This window comes from Vulpes vulpes, chromosome X, assembly GCF_048418805.1.
Source record: "Vulpes vulpes isolate BD-2025 chromosome X, VulVul3, whole genome shotgun sequence".
In the NCBI taxonomy this organism is placed as follows: domain Eukaryota; kingdom Metazoa; phylum Chordata; class Mammalia; order Carnivora; family Canidae; genus Vulpes; species Vulpes vulpes.
In genome coordinates, this window is record NC_132796.1 from 12,665,152 (window position 1) to 12,673,588 (window position 8,437).

Here is an 8,437-nt window from a genome sequence, read left to right on the forward strand (position 1 = left end):
TCTTTGAGCACAAATATAACCCCGTTTTATCACTCAAACTTAATATATAATCTTTGGGCTGAAAAGTGAAAATGCGGCACAAAAGTGAAGGCTATGTGTTTGAAACGTGACTTATGCATTCAGATAGAACAGAAAGTAGATGACAGGATTTGGCATAAACCCTACAATACCTCTCCTACAGCATACAAGAATCCAGGAAGGAGATAGTGTAGTACTCCAGGCTCCCCTTTTTCTTATCTGGAAAACTGGGATCGAACTGTGGGCCTCAAAGGGAAGTCATAAAAATAAAAATCCGTTCATATCAGAAGTATTTATTAGCAATTTCCTTCTGTTTTTGATTTCTAATTTCCTTCCATTGTAATTGGAGGATTACAAAATTTTAAAAATTTATCAAGATGTGTTTTTGTGGCCCAATGAATGGTCTATCCTAGAGAATGTTCCATGTGCACTTGACATGAACATGTATTCTGCTCTTGTTGGGTAGTGTTTTATGGATGTATGTTAGGTCTAGCTGGTTTATGGCATTGTTGATGTTTTTAAGAGTGAATTTTCAGAGGTCCTTATACTACTGCTCTGGAAGTGATTTTCCACTACAGTTTAATTGAACAAAAAATAGCTTTAGGATGATGCTTTCAAAGAACAAGGATTTTCTTTAGATTGACAACATAAGTATTAACAAAATAACTTACTTAGCTTGTACTTGTCACTTCAGTGCCTCGTGAAGCTGTAACCTTGTGTTCGGTTGCTTCTGGGAAATGGTGTGGTTTTAAGATATTAGTGAAAAATTTTCTTGGGCAAGCTCTCAAACTATACCTGAAGATGTAAAATAATTTTCCTGGAAGTATCTAATGTCAAAGGTTGTGGTTGAATTTTTGAGAAACAAGTTTTCCAGTTTCTCCGTATCTTCACCAACTCTTGTTATTTTCTATTTTTATTATGGCTAAAACTTGTGAGTATGAGGTAGCATCATTGGCAGAGATGTAGGCAGAGAGAGAGGCAGGCTCCCTGCGGGAAGCCTGATGCAGGACTCCATCCCAGGACCCCAGGATCATGACCTGAGCCAAAGGCAGATGCTCAACCACTGAGCCACCCAGGTGCCCCTAGGTGTATGTTTAACATTGTGATTAATGAAAGAAAACAGAAGATCCTTTCCTCCAACCTCCACAGCTTCCCTATCACCTCTACCCATTCTTACTTTATGGTTGTGACAGAGAATTAAAAAACAGCAAGGGTATGGCCACAAACAAAACAGGACGCCTCATATCAGTACCATGTATCAAACAACCAGTCATTGATCTTTGAGACCTCAAGATGCAAAGACACATAATTCAAAATCTTATGGCCCCAAACACTAGGCTGTCATTTCCCTATTGTATGGATTATGCTAGGTTGCATATGCATGAAAAGAGTCCCAGAAACCCTCACCATTACAGAATCAAACCGTAAGCTTCTGACAGTGTTATCTTGGAAATGAGTGCTGGGATTAGGAGAGTGGCAAGAAAAGGAAGGGTGACTCCAAAGAGAAGGAAGCAAGGTACTTTCCTGGACACAGAGGATCTCGGGGCTGAAGGTTCTTATTGGAGTTTCGTGGCTCACAATGACTTCAAATGACAGGTTGGTGGTTATCCAACCTGTGAGTGATGCCTCCTGAAGCCGCCCATTCTATTTTCTGTTAATAACCAGACACATTAAAATAAGTCTCTAGACTGTAAGCTCCACAGAGCATAGATCTTAGCCTGTGTTGTTCACTGATGTCCCAAGTGCCTAAATAGTACCTGGCACAGAGTAGCCACTCAAAAAATAGTTGTTAAATGAATGAATGCCTCCTGGTGACTTCCCGTAATGATTCTATTTCTACACTGAAATATCCAAAATAGGGCTGTTTTTCTTCACTGAAACAGCCCAGCAAATATTTTAAGACAACTATCAACTATCGTGTTTACCCCTTCCCAACCCCCACTGCAAATCTTTTTCTTTTCCAAGTTTCACATCTCTGTTCATTTGTAACCATTTCTTATAGGGTGGGATGCCAGTCCCCTCCCAACAAGATGTATTGGAGGCCTACTGTACAGTCACCATTCAGGAGGGGCTCAAAGAATTCCAAGTAACGTCCACTCCATTCATCAGAAACTGGCTCTGTCATCCACCCACATTGTTCTAATTTGTCCATCAGGACAATTATGAAAGACTGGCAAATGGCTAGCAGAAATCCAGATGAACTGTGTCTGCTATTTTGCCCTAATAGAGCTATGTGGCTACCTCATCCACAAGGAGAAGGAGGAGAAGAGTTAACAGGAGGAAGAATAAGAGGAAGAAAAAGAAATGAGGTTAATTTAGCGCCATACACTTCATGACTTCATGCAGTGGTTCCCAACCTTGACTTCACTTTGGAATCACCTGGGAATTCTCTATAAAAGACAGACTCCCAGGGGGTGGGGGACACCTGGGTGGCTCAGCCGGTTAAGCGTCTGACTGTTGATTTTGGCTCAGGTTGTGATCTCAGAGTTGTGAGATTGAGCCCCATATTGGGTTCTGCACTGGGCATGGAGCCTGCTTAAGATTCTCTCTCTCCCTCTCCCTCTGCCCCTCCCCCCTCTAAAAAATTAAAAATATAGACTCCTGGGACCCCATCTGAAAGATTCCAATGAGCACCAGATTTTTCAAAGCTTCCCCCAAGTGACTCTGATGTGTAGCCAAGGCTGAGGACCAGGGCATTCATGCAAACTCCTGAGGATTAGCCAATCTCTTTTAAAGGGCTCACAATCTTTTTTTTAAAGCTCATTCTACAATATTGCATCTGGCCTTCCACTCATTCTTGAAAGTAAAGTTTTATTGAAGCTCAGCCATCTTCATTCATGTATACATCGGCTGCCTTCATTCTTCAACAGCAGAGGAGAGTAGCTGTGATGAAGACCACATGGTCTGCAAAACCTAAAATATTTATTATTGGACCCTTTAGAAAAAAAGTCTGCCGACAACTGGCTTAAAATCAGTATCAAATTCACCAGCCTATAGTTTGGGGAACTCATGGCCTTTCTCTTTTGAAAGATCCATATTGTTTATTTGTTCTTAATATTTGGACCTTCCCACCTATTATTCTCCTGGACCTTCTCCTACTATCCATGATTTCTTTTTTTTTTTTTAATTTTTTTTTATTATTTATTTATGATAGTCACAGAGAGAGAGAGAGAGAGGCAGAGACATAGGCAGAGGGAGAAGCAGGCTCCATGCACCGGGAGCCCGATGTGGGATTCGATCCCGGGTCTCCAGGATCGTGCCCTGGGCCAAAGGCAGGCACCGAACCGCTGCACCACCCAGGGATCCCTTATCCATGATTTCTTAAGAGAGACTGGCAATATTTTGGCAATATCATTTATCACAACTCTAAAGACTAGAAGTAATAGATTTTGTTCTGATGTATGAATGTATGTAGTAGAAAATCTTTTAAGGTTGTCTTTGACTGCATTTAATAATTGTTGTGTACATGACAGTATTGACCAGAATAAGTGTGCATTTTATAAGTGTTTATTTAATATTTCCTATCTGAGCATTCTACATAGAGTGTGCAGCCAAGTGCCCTATTCCATTCTCTGAACCTGCAAACTATCAAAAGATAATATATATAACACATAATACTTGATATATAATGTTGACTATTTGATATATACCATATAATATCTAATAAGCAAGTTATATCTGTGAGGCAGATATGCACTGTCTCCTGGGCATTTGTAGATTCCATCTTGCAGGTGTTTCTAAAGTTTATGATCAATGATCCATAGGAAAGAGCTCTAAAATAAATGTGTTTCACTGAAACTTTAGACATGAAGAATATAAGGGAAGACACTGAGTTGTAAGAATATCTACCCCATTCAACTTGGATTATTCCCATATTGCACAATAATCTGAATTTCTTTTTTTTAAACTATATTGAAGACTGATTGATCTTGAGAGAGAGAGAGCGCACATGCATAATTGGGAAGAGTGACAGAGGGAGAGAATCTTTCAAGCCGACTCTGCCAAGCAAGGAGCCCGACATGGGGGATCAATCCTATAACCCATGAGATCACAACCTGTGCCAAAACCAAGAGTTGGCGCTTGAGACTGAGCCACTCAAGTGCACTATAATCTGAATTTCTGATATCATTCAGCATGATCTTCTGATAATGTAGTGTGAGCATTTCTAATTATATGTAATTTTTACACATGCACTTCTATCCCAGGTGAGTTAGATTAGTGATACTTTTCTCTATCACTTGCACAATTAATGTGGGCTTTCTTTTTTTTTTTTTTTTAATTTTATTTACTTATGATAGTCACACAGAGAGAGAGAGAGGCAGAGACATAGGCAGAGGGAGAAGCAGGCTCCATGCACCAGGAGCCCGATGTGGGATTTGATCCCCGGTCTCAAGGATCGCGCCCTGGGCCAAAGGCAGGCTCCAAACCGCTGCGCCACCCAGGGATCCCTAATGTGGGCTTTCTTAGAGCCTTGTTTTCCACGTGACATTGTTAAGTTCTAGAAGTTGCCACCACCAGAGAAACTGCATCAGAGGATGGACCTGCTTCAATCACAGACTTGCTATGGTCCTAACAGCTTGCAAGTTCAGAGGATATGATGCTGAGCCAGGCTGCTGACAGGCCTCAGAAATTAAGTGTGTGATCATGCCTCCTGCTTGAAAATCACTTTTGTTTCAGTCAATAAGCCTATGAAGAGAATGGAATCATTAACTGGAAAAGTAAAATCTGAAAAAAGCATTTTAATGCATCTACTATGTGAAATGCCTTCACCACTAGAAAGCCTTTCAATTGAGGGAGGACAACTACTGAGAAATTACAAAGGCTAAATGATCTTTGAAGCTACTCCTAAAGCTTTCAGTGATTTGATCTGAATCAGATATAATGAATGGCTGTGCAACATACCCTAGCACCAATATATAAAATTTATTAATGCATACTTTGACAAGAAGATATAGGAACCCATTTGGATTACTTTAAAGTCACAAATACTGAAAATACCCAACAACACGTGCGCCTGATCTTGGAATGGCTAAGAAAATGTCTCTCGGCCCCATTTCAGCTGAACTGCTATCTTATTACTCAGTGGTACCTAGTTCTGCTTCCTGGTCCCTCAAGTTGTGACAGTCTACATCATTGCTGATTTCTGGAAATACACTTCAAATGGTTGCAAAAGCTACTTACTTTTAGTGTTGAGTGCATGGGTTTTGTAATCAAATTCTTTTCAAAACACTATGTTCATAGTGGATTTAAGCTGTATTTCTCTCAGCCAGAATGTTTAATTAACCAGGAGACTCCACTGTCACATGGAGCATAACATAGTTGAGTACATCAAGTCACAGAGAAATCATTGTTCTGATTCTACCTCTGAGCAGGGAAAATCATACTCTGTTCTTTCCTCTATCAGAATGTTCCACATCCCAGCTAACAATAGTAGAGAGGGGATTTGACCTCAACCCATCATCTCTGAGCCAGAAAGATCACATTCTGCTTTTTCTCCCTCTCAGCATCCTACAGTTCAGGTAAAAATGGTAAAGGTAGGATTTGACACTGACCAGACTGGCTCTAAAGCCCACATTTATCTGCACTTCACGATAACACTTTAGATGATGTTTCAAATATACCAAGACTGCCTGTTAATTAAAATGAGGCTGGTGTAAATATTTTAATAAGGCAATTAGTCACCTGATACTCTCTGTTGGTCAAATTCAAAGTCAAACACGGTCACCATATGATCTAGTAACTCCACTCCCAGGTATATACCTAAAAAAAGTGAAAACATATGTTCACAAAAAAACTTGTACATAAATGCTTATTGCAGCATTATTCACAATAGCCAAATAATGGAAACAACTCAAATTCCCATCACTGATGAATGGATAAACAAAATGTGGCATTTCCACACAACTGGAGTTTTATTCGGCCACAAAAAGGAATGATAATCTGACACATGCTATATATAACTTGGATGAACCTTGAAAATATTATGCTGAGTGAAAGAAGACTAACACAAAAGACTACATACCTATGACTGTATTTATACGAAATGTCCATAAAAGGTGAATCTATAGAGACAAAAGGGAGATTAGTGGCTATCCAGAGCTGGGGAGATGAGAATGGGGAATTGAGAGTGATTGCTAATGGGTACAGAGTTTCTTTTTTTTTGGGGGGGGGGGGGGGGTACAGAGTTTCTTTTTGGAGTGATAAAATCTTCCGGATGAGATTGTGGTGATAGTTGCATAACTCGGAGTATACCAAAAACCAATGAATTGTAAACTTTGAAAATCTGAAATTTTTAGATTTCATTTATTTATCCATGAGAGATACAGAGAGAGAGGCAGAGACATAGGCAGAGGGAGAAGCAGGCTCCCTGCAGGGAACCTGATGCAGGATGCAATGGTGGGGGGAGGGTCACAACCTGAGCTAAAGGCAGACACTCAACCACTGAGCTACCCAGGCATCCCTGAAAATGTGAATTTTATGGTATGTGAATTATATCTCATATTTTAAAAGAGAAAGGAAAGAAGGGAAAGAGAGAAAGGGAAGGAAGAAGGGAAGGAAGGAGAGAGGGAAGGAAAAAAAGGAAGGAGAAATAAAAGCCTAGCATAAAGAGAGAACACTCAGGGAAGAAAAAAAAATTAGATTGGGGTGGGGAGAAAGGGCTCTCCAAGGTTAGGATTCAGCCCTCACTGGGGAAGGTGCGGCTGTAACCCACCTGAAGCCAGATTGCTCTGGGGCAGAACTGGTCTGTGAAACAAGTGGAGCTAAGGCTGGGCGCTGCAGGCCAGGGCTGGCAAACTGGAAGTCCAACAGGGGAAAGTGGTGGGAAGAAAACTGTCCACTGGGGTGCTGATAAATTCATTAGAAAGCTGTCCTTAAAGGTATCGTTGAGTTTGCTGGGAAACTGGCAAGAACATTGGCCAGACTCTACGGAGAGCCACAAGGGTGCCACCCACAGGGAGGCTACTGAACTCACAGGTAAGCCAGCCAGGGCATCCATGGAAGGTGTTGTTGCTGGGCTCGCCACAGCTGGGGCACCCGCTAAAGCTGCCACAAAACTGCCTGCAGAGGTGCCACTGAAACTCACTGGGGTGAGCTTTACTTGATGTCTCACATGCCAACCCGATACCACAGGAGGAAGAAGAAGTAAAGCATACAGAAACCAGGAAAAGAAGCCTCATGCTCCTCCAGAGTTTCTTCAGTACCCACTACCTATGAAGCCTAACCTGGTGCCAGCTGGCAACGGAAAAACATTCCAGTAGCACAATCAGAGCAACAAAGAGTGGATTTGGAGCTGAAAGACAAAAAATTGATAATGGGCACAGATACTAACAGCTGGTCTTCAAATACCAAAGTTTGCGTTCAAATAAGTTTGGAAAACACTATTTAACATACCACCACCCTCCTCATACACATTAGTGTTTTAGCAGTACTAAGACATCCCATGGGAAAGAACCCCACCAAACTCTGCTCCAAGTAGTATTTCCAAAACTTACTTGATCACAGAACTCAGTTTCTTCTGATAATTAACACCCCACAGAACACTCACAGGATAAGTGCTCTGAGCATGGTATGGTGAGACCGGCGTGCGATAAACAGAATAGGAGAGAAGCAACGGTGTTGGAGAGCAGCTTGTGAGCCTTCGCTGAATCACATGGAGCCCGTCTGCTGTTTAAGGGACTCCTCTGGAACAGAACGCACACAAATGAAGTCATCTGGCTGGGCTCCTTCATGGCATTTCCATCATTTTATTTACTGCACACAAACCATAAGTTCTGCAGACATTGTGGAAATACAGTTTATTTAGGTAACTAAAAATATCCCCCAAATGGCATTTGGCCATTGCTCCATTTCCCAACTCCTCCTGTCTGCCCAGTTCTTGCTCTAAAGTACCCCTTGATGGTACAATGGAACCGAGGATGGAATTTTAAAAACTGGAACTGATGGTATCAGGGTCACAGGTCCTGGAATACTATGATTTTGCCTGGCCACTCACCCCATTTTCCCTTTTGGGGGGTTCCTAAGGGAACTAGAAGTACACAAAATAATGGATAAAAATCAAAACGGTGTTTTATTCTATGCCCACTGCAAAAGGCAGACTGCAGCCAAGAAACTGGTGAGCATAAATGGACTACATGGGGAGACAGTCCCTACATCATTCAGTCTTGGGTTCAAAATCCAGTTCCATCCCACTTCTGGAGAAAGTAGGGGAGGAAAAAATGATTTTTCCTCTACCATTTCAAATTCCCAGCTGGGGCACCTGTAACTGAAGACAAACCAACAAGAGAGGCAAACAGAAGTTTATTAACATGTGTACCTCATGTATATATGGAAGACAGCCTGGAAAAACTGAGTAACTCACAGAGGTGGCTTAGAATTCAGGCATAAATACCATCTTTAGCTAAAGATGAGAGAGAGAGAG